We start from the raw sequence: 13829 nt of genomic DNA on the forward strand, positions 1-13829 counted from the left end.
AAAAAGATAATTTGAGATAATTTCAGCATGAACTACATCCAGAGGTGAAGTGCAGACTCCCCACATTCTGGCTGGTAAGGCCCTAGGTCAATACAAATGAGTTGTGTGACTCATTTACTAATAATCTCCGCCACTTTACTTACTAGCCCTGCAGCCTGTGATGAATGTCATGCCCATTACACAGATGCAAGATTCGGCTGCTCCACTTTTACATAATAAATACGGGCCTGCTTTATTCCAACTGAAACAGGAAGCAGGACGAGTGAATCTAGTTGTAGCAATGATAATAATAATGATTTCTATTGCTAGTGTAGCAGCCAGGGATATGGGGTACTCGGTTCCAGGCAGTGTCTCTCTTGGGAATGTTACAATGGTTGCCGTTACCCGGTTCCATGCCCTGGGTCCTTTTTGTAATGGGGATATTTACATTTGTGGGGATTTGTGAAAAAGTTATTTGTGACGCCACTTGCGGTGTTGCAGCTAAGTATAGGGAGCCGCCGCTGCAGTGTCTCTACTGGGGCTGATGGTATGGCAACTAGTATGGTAGTCCCTCTGCAAGTAGGGTATTGCCCCAGCGGGTGTATGGTGCGGTGGATGTCGGAAGAAGGAGTCCAGATAGGTATTCAGTGCAACTGCTTTACTCACTGTTCTTAAGGTGTTAGCTGGTTGCCCGAGGCCGGCTAGTTTCGCTTCCAGGTCCCCTTCGTCCCAGTGCCAGTCTGGTTCTCTGGTACCTTCTTTCCCTACACCTGTCTCTGGTAAATGGGTCCCCGTGGTATGGAACACTGGGGGTCCCCAGTTTGTGGTTTTTCCACCTCTGTCCGCCTGACGGTAGCGTGAACCCTGTGGGGTTGGAGTCTCTGATCCTGTTACCGGCTCTCCCTTTGCTACTGAGTCTTCAGATTCTTTAGGGTCAGCAAGGGCCTTGATGGTCCTCTTTGCTGTGCAGGTGTTAACAGGTCGGCTTGAAGCTCTTTTCTGTCCTAGGGTCCTTTATCTTGTCGGTACATAGTTCCGGGAGTACTTCACCGTACTCCACAGGCAACCACCTCTCCTGGGTACCAGGTCACCGTTAACCCAAATCAGGGTGTCACTTCTCTCCCACCTTCACACTTCCACAGTCACTACTCAACTAACTACTCTCCACAGTCTGCCCCTCCCACCTGGTCAACTAGTGGACTGGAGTGACTCCACCTCTAGGCGGCCATCCATGGTCCCACCCTAGCTAAGCACCATTAATGGGGGATTGTTGGGGAAAACTGGGATTACCTGAGTTTTTCATGTTACTGGCACTGGGGTTCTGGGTACCTAAGGGGGTAGGCCCCGCATCCTGGTGAGTACGTTGTAGCACCCTGATGGTCTCAGGGGCGCTAGACTAGAACGCCAACATATTAATATGCAGGACTTTACAATCCAGTGGGGACATGTACAGACAATATAAAACATTACAGAGAAACACCATTCAACAGAAACCAAGAGGAGTGAGGGCCCTGCTCACAAGAAGAAATAGGGCTGAAAGAAAAGGTAAAAAAAAATGCTCGTCACGTATGGCACAGCCATCACTATAATAAACAGGGTATTCAAATAACACTGAATGAACTAGTCAGCTGCCAGTATGTGTACAAGTTCAGATACAATATGCTACTGAGAGCCTGAAGGGCGAGGAAACAGATAATAGGTGGGGGGAACAGATTCTGAAGAAAAGTTAGGAAGGGAGAACGGTGCATAGTTGGATTACTGAGGTGAGCTGATAGGTCTGTCTATACAAATATAATTTTAGAGCATACTTAAAGCTGTGGATACTAGGAATTAACTGGATTGCTTGGGATAGTGCATTCCAGAGGACTGGTGCAGCCCAAGAGAAAACTTGGAACTGGGAGGGAGGGGTTTGGATTAGAAAGGATGTAAGTCTCAGCTCAGTAGTGGGATGGAGAGCACAGGTAGAGTAGAAGACAGAGATAAGGGAGATGTAGAGTGCTGCAGAACTGTGGAGATCTTTGTGGGTGAGAGTGCTATGTTTATATCATATTGTGTAGCAGTTGGGTAACCAGTTCAATAACTGACACAGGGTGATGATACTCAGGTCTCGTCGGAGATCGGATTACTCTCAGGTACTTCTACAGCAATGGTGGCTATAGGCTCGGTTCGCTGCTCACATGTCTACTTCCTTCTAAGTCTTGGCATCAACTGTTGTCCCGGCCTTTTATATTTTGTAACTGCACCATAGCTGTCACCTAACCTGGTATCCCTTTCAAACTCTTCCCTCGAGAAAACACTCTCCATTCTTCAGTTCCTGCCTGTTCTAAGTAGCAGATGGCGATTTTTACTTGCGAATACTGTGAGGTGTTGGTTACATGCATCCTGTGTTCACCATCCACTTTTATTACTCCTCTCTTTCAACTCACCAGTCCTCGGGCAAGAGGAATCATTGCGCACCTTGATATTCTTCGGGGGTTGTCCTAATGTCGCCAGCAACTGAGCACACTCTTGAGTCTTTTGTATGATGTGCTGCCATATGAACTCGTCCCATCCATAATTCATAGGTGGGACACCAGCATTGGCACGTTCAGTTTTATGGCGCTCCTCTTGAGGTGACTCGACAGAGACACTTGGGAGTCAGGACTTCAAGTAATTCATGTGAGGATTCAGTTTCAGGCCCATTTTCCAAGTTGACTGGAGACGGTAGAACCATTTCTCACAATTCCATAAGTACCGCAAGTACCATCAGCATCCTCATCATCAACAGTCAATTCCAACGCAGTGTTTTATTTTTCTTTTGAGGGTTTGGTCTTTTGCTTTTCTCCTTCAGACACACAAGAGCGGAGCATGTTGAGATGTAATACCATACTGGATGCGTTTTCCTCTCCCTCAAGCTAGACTTTTTTTTTAATTCCAGCAAAACCTGGTGATGTAGGGATAACCTCTGACACTGAGGTTTTGCATGGGCACTATAATTGTACTCTGTACTCTCCCATCTATATGTTGTTGATGGGGTGGAAACCATTTATACAGATAGCCTAATTGCTATTGTGATGCCCTGGACTAGTCAGGTCGTCCCAGGTAGTCAAAATAACGAATAACATTTGGAACACCATTCTAAGTCTGAACTGGGTGCAAAAAACCTAAAAAACATCACTATGGGGAGATAAGGTATGCACACCAGTGACTATGTAAGGGGAATACATGGAATAGCAGAAACTGCTGTGTGAATACTGACTTGAAAAATCCAATAGCTATGTGTAAAAGTGAAAATGTGAAAAATGGAATCTGCATTACTGCCATGAACATATGAATCAAGAGAAATTTAGCTACTGAATTGATCAATGCAATAGAGCCCCAACACTACGCCAAAGTATTTCTCTACGTTGGGGTCCCTAGCTTGTGTGTGTCCTCTCATGCAGTTAAAAAACTTACCGTGTATGGGAAGCTGAGACCCAGGCTATTTATGCGTATTGTATGGATTGGCAATAGGTGTGGTGGGGAGGGTTCACAAACGAAAAACTACTAACAATAACGAATAACATTTGGAACACCATTCTAAGTCTGAACTGGGTGCAAAAAACCTAAAAAACATCACTATGGGGAGATAAGGTATGCACACCAGTGACTATGTAAGGGGAATACATGGAATAGCAGAAACTGCTGTGTGAATACTGACTTGAAAAATCCAATAGCTATGTGTAAAAGTGAAAATGTGAAAAAGTGAAAAATGGAATCTGCATTACTGCCATGAACATATGAATCAAGAGAAATTTAGCTACTGAATTGATCAATGCAATAGAGCCCCAACACTACGCCAAAGTATTTCTCTACGTTGGGGTCCCTAGCTTGTGTGTGTCCTCTCATGCAGTTAAAAAACTTACCGTGTATGGGAAGCTGAGACCCAGGCTATTTATGCGTATTGTATGGATTGGCAATAGGTGTGGTGGGGAGGGTTCACAAACGAAAAACTACTAACAATAACGAATAACATTTGGAACACCATTCTAAGTCTGAACTGGGTGCAAAAAACATACACGGTAAGTTTTTTAACTGCATGAGAGGACACACACAAGCTAGGGACCCCAACGTAGAGAAATACTTTGGCGTAGTGTTGGGGCTCTATTGCATTGATCAATTCAGTAGCTAAATTTCTCTTGATTCATATGTTCATGGCAGTAATGCAGATTCCATTTTTCACATTTTCACTTTTACACATAGCTATTGGATTTTTCAAGTCAGTATTCACACAGCAGTTTCTGCTATTCCATGTATTCCCCTTACATAGTCACTGGTGTGCATACCTTATCTCCCCATAGTGATGTTTTTTAGGTTTTTTGCACCCAGTTCAGACTTAGAATGGTGTTCCAAATGTTATTCGTTATTGTTAGTAGTTTTTCGTTTGTGAACCCTCCCCACCACACCTATTGCCAATCCATACAATACGCATAAATAGCCTGGGTCTCAGCTTCCCATACACGGTAAGTTTTTTAACTGCATGAGAGGACACACACAAGCTAGGGACCCCAACGTAGAGAAATACTTTGGCGTAGTGTTGGGGCTCTATTGCATTGATCAATTCAGTAGCTAAATTTCTCTTGATTCATATGTTCATGGCAGTAATGCAGATTCCATTTTTCACATTTTCACTTTTACACATAGCTATTGGATTTTTCAAGTCAGTATTCACACAGCAGTTTCTGCTATTCCATGTATTCCCCTTACATAGTCACTGGTGTGCATACCTTATCTCCCCATAGTCCCAGGTAGTCACACACACCCTCCCTCCCCGATTAGGTGACAGCAGCCAATCTAGAAACCCTTGTCACCACCCTCCAAGTTTGATGTCCACACCAGGGGGCGGAGCCAGGCGGTTGGCTCCGCTCACCAAGGAGTTCACAGGCCTGGAGGCGGGAAAACAAACACACAAGTTGTAGTGCAGAGTAGAGAAAAGTCAAGTTCAAGGGCAGACCTGTGTCAAGGCCTGCCAAAAGACTACTCCGGTGGCTGGGTCGGAGCCCAGTCACCTTTGGCAAGGGGGCAGACGGTGGTGGCCGCCTGCAGGAGCTGGGATTACAGCCGGTGGAACCGTAGGGACCGGGGTCGGGCGGTGGCCTGCTGGTACCGCACCGGGGAACCGATTGGAAACCGGAGCACCAGGAGGGGTACTCAGACCCAGTACAAACCCTTAAACTGACAGGGCCGAGTCAAATCAACTGATTGAGGACTGGACTTAAGGATCTATCCCACACAAGACCCGTTAGAAGACAACAGCCCAACCATACAGGGTAAAGCCACCACCAAGGCATAGAGACCCAAAGGGCCAGCGTCTGCTGGCAAACGAGCTCCTACGGCATATACAAGTCGGGGAGCAGACTACCGTTGCTTAGGCATAGGAGTCAAAACATTCATACAAGGAGGTGCAGGAGAAAGGCGGAAACCACCAACCTATTCTGGAAGAAGCTGCAGTCAGCTGCGGGCCCCGTTCATCACCCCGTTTGGTTTACCAGAGACTCCAGTGTATTGAGTCATAGTGAGTACACCAGTGCCTTCGGGCCGCGCACCGCACCGCACAGCATCAGCACTCAGCACGTACCCGCTCCCCCACCTCAGGACCTCCCTCGGGCCCCCGGGACTATCGCTCCCCTACCCACAGAGGGGTCAACACAAAGCTGCGCAACACCGTCCCGGGAGGCCTAGTTAACGGCAGCGTTGGTGTCCATCCATTCACCATAACCCGTGGGTAGCGTCACGAACTTACATCCCAAACCAAATCACCGCGGCCCCGGCCGTGGAACTCCCCGTCAAGTCCCTGCGTGTAGCGTCAACTCCCTTGCAGAGCGACGTGACCCCAGGGTTTGTGAGAGGCTCGAGCCACCACCCACCGTACGAGCACGGATCCGAGCGGCTCGGCGGTCGCAGCCGAGCCTGCGGGGCGGCACACTATTCGCCCATTGTTTTATTTGTGACTGGTAATCTACATACAATTACCTAGTGTTTATCCTGCGCCCGCCCTCAGGAGTTTTTTTACTTTTTACTCCTCCTTGACCTCTAATTTAGGTAATTGTCTTGTCATTTATGTCATTTTTATGTCTTAATAAACATTTTTGATATTTTCATTAATATGTTTGGACTATTTATATGGTTTTTGCTCTAGCTCATATTTTGTTGTTGATTATTCCTCTGAGTGGTTCATAGCAGAAAAAATGGAGGGGTTCTTCTCATTTTGAGGAGACCCTCGACATTCTTTAACTGTTTTTGTGCTTATGAATCTTGTATTGATTGTTCACATACAAACATAGGTTGTCCCTTCCCCACTGGGGACTGGGCTAGGGTTGTGTATAAAAGGGGTTTCCAACAGTATGGCATTTACAGGATGCCATCACAACAGGAGTCCCAATCCACTAGCTTAGGACCTGGGTAAGGGGAGGAGCAGCCACCAGGGGTAGTTAGGAGTCACACAGTTTTTACATGGGTTCTCCAGCAGGAGGGACAGAGAGCAGACGTCTTTCCCGGTAGCTTCTGTGGGACATAGTAGTTTAACAGTCGCTGAGGAGGATAACTTGTCAGTTCCTCCGGGACCAGCGCTGTTCAGGGTGCAGCACCCTAGGGTTGAGAAATTCCACGTTGCATCACCAGATTCTACTGGACGGAGAGGTTCCATGCTTCTCCGACCACCCAAGTTTCCAGAGCCAAGTGGCCAATAGGACTCCCGAGGCCTAGATCATGGACAGACTAAAGGGGATCCCTGCTGCTGGCATAGGGAGCAGTACTCTACCTAGTACGGAAGGGACTCTAAGAACTTCAAGCCACAGGGACCCACACTAAAAAGCACTGTCAGGAAGGACCCGCAGACTACCAGACCGATTCTGACCTCCCACGGATTCTGGATAGACCTGAGACCATCACGGTAGTGACCAGTGTGACCGTGCTGGTAGCGGAAGTTGTGAGTAAACTACACCCTGAACCCGCAGAGACTGTGTTGGCTCATCCTTACCGGCGCCGCCGCCCAGCGCTTAGGCGCCAACGGTCATTACCTTTCCTCTTCATCCACTCGGGGCCCGCTCCGCTTGTGGGGAGTGATACAATCCCGGCTGCCTTAACACCTGCCGCGGAGAGGAATCCTTCAGCGGCGGCTACTACTGGCCGCATACCACAGATGGCGTCACGACATACTTTTCCCAATACCTCCCTTACCCCACCATTTACTGTACGCCTTGGGGCAACGAAACTGTGCAAGGCCACCCCGTGACAATGCCTGACCCGACCCGAAACAGCCCAGCGACGAGTAGGTTAATCGCCTGCCCCGTAGGGCGCTACACTTGCAACTTTTTAGTTGGTAGATCACTTAAAATCTCAATAAAATACATCTGGAAATGATCATGGGGTAGGAATATCTTTCTAAGGCACTGTACTAGTGACCCTATAATGTGCCCAACAGAGAAATTGTAATACATACACACACACACATATATATATATATATATATATATATATATATATATATATATATATATATATACATACAGTATATACAGTAAGTACAGAAAGTATTCAGGCCCCTTTACATTTTTCACTCTTTGTGTCATTGCAGCCATTTGGTAAGTTCAAAGTAATTTTTTTTTCTCATTAATGTTCACCATTTTGACAGAAGAAAAACAAATGTAGAAAATTTTGCACATTTATTACACAAGAAAAACTGAAATATCACATGGTCATAAATATTCAGACCCTTTGCTCAGTATTGAGAATAAGCACCCTCCTTTTGAGCTAGTACAGCCATGAGTCTTCTTGGGAATGATGCAATAAGTTATTCACACCTGGATTTGGGGATCCTCTGCCATTCTTCCTTGCAGATCCTCTCCAGTTCCATCAGGTTGGATTGTGAATGTTGGTGGACAGCCATTTTCAGGCCTCTCCAGAGATGCTCAATTGGCTTTAGGTCAGGGCTGAGGCTGGGCCAGTCAAGAAATGTCACAGAGTTGTTCTGAAGCCACTCCATTGTTATTTTAGCTGTGTGCTTAGGGTCATTAGCGGACTTTACATGCTACAATATCGTTAATGATTTATTGTCGGGGTCACGTTGTTTGTGACGCACATCCGGCCTCATTAACAATATCGCAGTGTGTGACACTTATGTGCGACCTAAAACTATCGCAAAAGTGCCCAAAATAGTTTGCCGCAGAGAAGTCATCCTAAAACAAAAAAATCGTTCTCTTCTAATTTACAAAGCTGTTCCTCATTCCTGCGGCAGCACACATCGCTATGTGTGACATCATAGGAGCGAGGAACATCTCCTTACATGCCTCCACCGCCAATGCGGAAGGAAGGTGGTGGGCGGGATGTTTACGTCCCGCTCATCTCTGCCCCTCCGCTTCTATTGGACGGCTGCTATGTTACGTCGCTGTGACGCCGCACGACCCGCCCCCTTAGAAAGGAGGCTGATCGCCGGCCAGAGCGACATCGCAGGACAGGTAAGTCCGTGTGACGGGGGTAAGCGAGGTTTTGTGCGACGGGCAGCGATTTGCCCGTGTCGCCCAACAGACGGGGGCAGGTACGATCGCTTGCGATCTCGCTAGCGAGATCACAGCGTGTAAAGCCCGCTATTATCTTGTTGGAAGGTGAACCTTCGGCCAACTCTGAGAGGCCAGAGTACTCTGGAAGAGGCTTTCTTCCAGGATATCTCTGTACATGGCCGCATTCATCTTTCCTTCAATTGCAACCAGTCGTCCTGTCCCTGCAGCTGAAAAACACCCCCATAGCAAGAATGTTGGAACTGTATTGGGTAGGTGATGAGCAGTGCCTTGTTTTCTCCACACATACCGCTTAGAATTATCACAAAAAAAGTTCTATCTTCGTCTCATCAGACCAGAGAATCTTATTTCTCATTGTCGGAGAGTCCTTCATGTGTTGTTTTTTTTTACAAACTCTATGCAGGCTTTAATATGTTTTGCACTGAGGAGAGGCTTCCTCCGGGCCACGCTGCCATAAAGGCCCGACTGAAGGAGGGCTGCAATGATAGTTGACTTTGTGGAACTTTTTCCCATCTCCCTACTGCAGCTCTGGAGCTCAGCCACAGTGATCTTGGGGTTCTTCTTTACCTCTCTCACCAACGCTGTTCTCCCACAATTGCTCAGTTTGGCTGGACGGCCAGGTCTATGAAGAGTTCTAGTGGTCCCAGACTTCTTACATTTAAGGATTATGCTGCAGATGGGGAAAAAAGCGCAATAGGGTCTTACCCGGGATGAGGGTTAGAGATGTAGAAAGTAGTACACTGACCTGATCGGGTTGTGACAGTCACAACCCCTTATGCACGTATGTGAGTGTCCGCGTGGTTCAGCAGCGGCCCCGTAGAATACGTAGTATATTTCACAACATAAGGAAAAATGGGTTTCATGCCGCGCTAAAAACCACAGATGCTGGTATATTAAAATTTCTTTTTTTATTTCACAGTTCTACGCATTTCAGAGACATGCCCGTCTCCTTCTTCAGGAAAAAGAAAATTTCTTTTCCTGAAGAAGGAGACGGGCATGTCTCTCAAACGCGTAGAACTGTGAAATAAAAAAAGAAATTTTAATATACCAGCATCTGTGTTTTTTAGCGCGGCATGAAACCCGTTTTTCCTTGTGTTCTGAAATATTTAAGGATTATGGAAGCTACTGTCCTCTTAGGAACCTTGAGTACTGCAGATTTTTTTTGTAACCTTGGCCAGATCTGTGCCTTGCCACAAGTCTGTGTCTGAGCTCCTTGGGCTTATATAGACAGATGTGTGCCTTTCCAAATCAAGTCCTATCAGTTTAATTAAACACAGCTGGACTCCAATGACGGAGTAGAACCATCTCAAGGAGGATCACAAGGAAATGGACAGCATGTGACTTAAATATGAGTGTCTGAGGAAAGGGTCTGAATACTTATGAACATGTGATATTTCAGTATTTCTTGTTTAATAAATTTGTAAAAAATGTCTACATTTCTGTTTTTTTCTGTCAAGATGGGGTGCAGAGTGTACATTAATGAGAAAAAAAAATAACTTTTTTGAATTTACCAAATGGCTGCAATGAAAGAGAGTGAAATATATATATTATAACTAGTTTACAACCTGTATTTTATATGAAATGTTTCTATAAATGGGGAGAAGTAATCTTACTATAATCCAGAATTCTTCAAATGGAGCTCATAGGACACAATAAAAGGATCATTAAGAAAATAACAGATATCAACTGCTCTGCCGCTGTCCTGCTGATTTTTTTAATTTGACAAATCTGGATCATTTTCTGTACATGTTATTTTGACCTGGATCATCATGATCTTCCCTCTGGGGCCACATAAATATATCTCATCAAATACTTTCCCATAACTGATTCCAGGACTGTTGAATGTTTTTTGCAGCCTTTGTGGATCATTAACAAAATGTTTGTTCTTCTGACTGTTATCTTGATGCTACATCATTTGCATAGTAATCCGTATTATTTTTTATAATTTGACATATGACCGATTTTTATTTTTGTCTTTATCATTAGCTTATAATATTCAGTTTCTGCTGGGTGGAGCTGTATTTTCATTAACTATTTTAGAGCAGTGGACGGATTACTGTTACATAGAGTTAAACTTATAGTGGTGGTTATCTGTTTTTCTAAAAATAGTGTTTAAAAGGGTGGTTCACCCATATTTATTATTTTCTAGATAGATGTTATGTTGAGAAACAAGGATTCTCTCAAACACCTTATGTTGGCAATAGTGCCTGTGAGCAGTGCTATTGCAGACCACTGTTCCCCATCGCGTGACCCCGGGTTTCGTGACCGCAGGGATCCGGTGATGACACGTCAAGTTCCGGATCACGTGACATCACCGCGGCCGGCCCCAGTCTTCCTTAGTCACTGGACTGTGGGCGGTGTTTCACCGCTCGTCACAGCCCAGTGTGTCGACTGGGGCCGTCTGCGGGGATGTCACATGATCCGGAACTTGACGTGTCATCACCGGATCCCTGAGGTCACGAAGCCCGGGGTCACGCAATGGGGAACAGCGGTCCGCAATAGCGCCTCTCACAGGCACTATTGCCAACATAACGTATTTGAGAGAAACATTGTTTCTCAACATAACATCGATCTAGCAAATAATAAATATGGGTGAACCACTTCTTTAATACCCCTCGAAGTGCATTTAAACTTAATGCAAGGGGGGACTCATTTAGGCTCCTCCATCACTTAGCCAGGATGCATATGGCACAACCATGAATTCCACAAACAAGCCATTGATTTCAGTGGGAATCGTATAATGTTTATTTGCGAAACAAGAAGAAATTATCCAGCTTCCAGATTTTTTTCTTTATAATAAAATTCACCTTTATTGGTAATTTCTTTAAAATCATCAAAGAAAATATCATGTGATTCATGAGTAATATAGCAGGTCCATATGAGTCGTAAGACTCAGACCAGACACGTTTCAAGCGTCATGCTCTTAGACTTGGTGATTGTGAACCAATGATTTTCATAGGAGCACCATAACGACAGGTACAGGGGTCTACATAGACATTCAACTGCCACGGTGATCCATCTGCATCCCATAAATGCGTTTCAGGAAGGCCAATGGGTGCGTAGAACGGTGAGCACATGGTCCACTGGCTTCAAATACCACTGTCAGAGATTGACACCAGCGATTAAGTGGATAACACCAGTGGGCAGACCGCTGCTCTACCGGCTGCTGTTAGAGGCAGATGCTGGCTATGTATTGGCTGTGTATTACATTCATTATCTTCCGGAATTGATGGAAACTCAAGGGCCACAAAACCAAACAAACCAATAATGTTATGGGTATCAGAAAATTTGTACCCCACAAAAAGAGTTATTTTTGTGCAAAATTAGCAAAACATACGAAAAATTATGGAAATTTTGTATCAAACTAAAGAATATAGATAACATGTGAATTATGCTTAGGAGTGGATGGTGTTTAAAAAAGTATTTTTTTTATTTGTTTCCCAAATATTAAATAAAAAGTCATCAAAAAGTTATATAGTATATGCCATAAAATGGTACCAATGAAAACTATACTTTGTCCCACGAAAAAAATAAGCCCACATACAGCTTTGCTGACGGAAAATGATAAAACTTATTACTCTCAGAATATGGCAAAAAAGAAAACAAGGGATGTGTTTTCAAAATGTGCATTTACTGTACAAAATAATGATTCAAAGAAAACTACAAGTTTTCAGACCAACCTGCTGAATAACGTTAAGGGTATGTGCGCACGTTGCTTTTTACCTGCTTTTTACCTGCTTTTTTGCTGCTTTTTCTTCTGCGCTGTTTAATGCCAAAATGGATGTGTTCTTCTATTCAAGCAAAGTCTATGGGAATTTGGCTTTCTTGTTCACACTATGTTGTTCAAAATGCTGCCTTTTTGAGGCAGAACTTTGGTCAAAAACTCAGCTTTTCAAAGAAGCAACATGTCAATTGTTTTTGCCATTTGGGTTTTGCACTGCAAAGCTGAGTTTTTGTCCAAAGTTCTGCCACAAAAAGGCAGCATTTTGAACAACATAGTGTGAACAAGAAACCCAAATTCCCATAGACTTTGCTTGAATAGAAGAACACATCCATTTTGGCATTAAACAGCGCAGAAGAAAAAGCAGCAAAAAAGCAGGTAAAAAGCAGGTATAATGCAACGTGCGCACATACCCTAACATTTTGTTTGTGTAGTATACTGAATAGCATATAATTTAAAATGCAAAAATAAAAAAAGCACTCAGAATCGGTCTTTTTTATATTCCTTCAAATAAAGAGCTAAGAAAAGTTTTTTTAGTAAGTTATGTATACACCAATATGTTTCAATGGACAAATAAAAAAGCCCTGATACTGACTATCTCTGCAAAAAAAAGTTATGACTTCTGGAATGTCATACTAAAATAGTAAAACAAAAATGGTCATTAAGGCCAAGATTGTCTGTAATGTTGAGGGGTTAAACACACAAGTATGTTACTGTATTCTAGAAACTAAACTGCCTAAAATACCCAATTTAACATGGAGGTTAAAGAATAACAATCATCAGGATTTTCCTATATAACATAAAGCCAGTGCTATACTGGTACTATCAGGCTGATTCTCTACATACCTTTAAGGGGGCTTTACACGCGACGATATCGTTAATGTTTTATCGTCGGGTCACGTTGTTAGTGACGCACATCCGGCTTCATTAACAATATCGCAGCGTGTGACACTTACCAGCGTCCTTAAGCGACCTCAAAAATGGTGAAAATCGTTCACCATGGAGAGGTCGTCCCAAACTCAAAAATCGGTAAGGGTTGTTTATCCATGTTGTTCATCGCTCATGCGGCAGCACACATCACTGTGTGTGACACCGCAGGAGCGAGGAACGTCTCCTTACCTGCCGCCGGCCACAATGCAGAAGGAAGGAGGTGGGCAGGATGTTACGTCCCGCTCATCTCCGCCCCTCCGCTTTGATTGGCCCGCCACTTAGTGATGTCCCTGTGACGCCGAACGTCCCTCCCCCTTGAGGGAGGGATTGTTCAGCAGTCACAGTGACGACGACGACCAGGTAAGTTCATGTGACGCTGCCGTAGCGATAATGTTCGCTGCGGCAGCGATCACATGATATAGCATGTGCGACGGGGGCGGGTACTTACACGCTCGATATCGCTAGAAATTGCTAGCGATATCGTAGCGTGTAAAGCCCGCTTTAGTTGTCAGCTCGGATGTATACGTTTTGAAATCCAAGCAAGCAAAGTTTGTGAACTGTACAGCCTTTTGATTGGCAGCAGCTGCTGAGCAGGTAATAGCTGGGGTGGGTTTTCATAGTAATTTCCACCCCCATGCCTGTTGTTCCTCCCCCTATGTGTTATT

The sequence above is a fragment of the Anomaloglossus baeobatrachus genome, chromosome 3 (genome assembly GCF_048569485.1).
Source record: "Anomaloglossus baeobatrachus isolate aAnoBae1 chromosome 3, aAnoBae1.hap1, whole genome shotgun sequence".
Classification (NCBI taxonomy): Eukaryota; Metazoa; Chordata; class Amphibia; order Anura; family Aromobatidae; genus Anomaloglossus; species Anomaloglossus baeobatrachus.